This window comes from Hipposideros armiger, unplaced genomic scaffold (genome assembly GCF_001890085.2).
Source record: "Hipposideros armiger isolate ML-2016 unplaced genomic scaffold, ASM189008v1 scaffold_997, whole genome shotgun sequence".
NCBI lineage: Eukaryota > Metazoa > Chordata > Mammalia > Chiroptera > Hipposideridae > Hipposideros > Hipposideros armiger.
In genome coordinates, this window is record NW_017732347.1 from 538,187 (window position 1) to 538,919 (window position 733).

Consider the following 733-nt stretch of genomic DNA (forward strand, 5'->3'; position numbering starts at 1 on the left):
TATCTCATTCCATTCACACCACTATCACAATATAATAGGCTGATACTTCTATGTTTATCTTTGAATGCCCAGAATCCAACAATTACTCAACATATTGGGACCTATAATACCTTGGTCTGGTCATCTTTTCACTGCTTATATTGTCAACTTCTTTTTAAAATCATTTTTGATTCTGTAGACCATCTGATAATTGCTACCTTGCACATACCCTTGGTTCTTTTGCTCTTATCTTCCTTTATTGTATTAATCTGGCCAAATTCCCACCACGGTGCATCACAATTTTCCATGTACCCTTTGCCTGCTTCCAGACAGCTAAATGAGGCTAGAGAAAAGCATCCACACATATGGATTGGTTTTCCTTTATCTCCAGGACTACTAATCTCAAGTGAGCCCTTCCTGGTGTATTTTCCTAACCCACTCACGCTCCCACTCTCCTGGAAGTTTATCTTATACTTCCTTTTCTCACATCTTAGAATCTAGAATCAGACTGCCTAGGAGGACATCCAGGCTTTGCCACATACTAGCTGTGGCATGTTTCTTAACCGCTTCATGCCTCAGGTTACTCATCTGCAAACTAGGAACACTAACAACTACGCCGCACAGTTCTGGTTAAGTGAGCCATGCACTGCACGGCTAAGAACAGTCCTGGCTCACACTAAGTGCTAAAGAAACGGTAGCTAGCTTCCTAGTGCACGGAGAGAAAAAAGCGTTCACATGCTTCTGCCACCTCAAA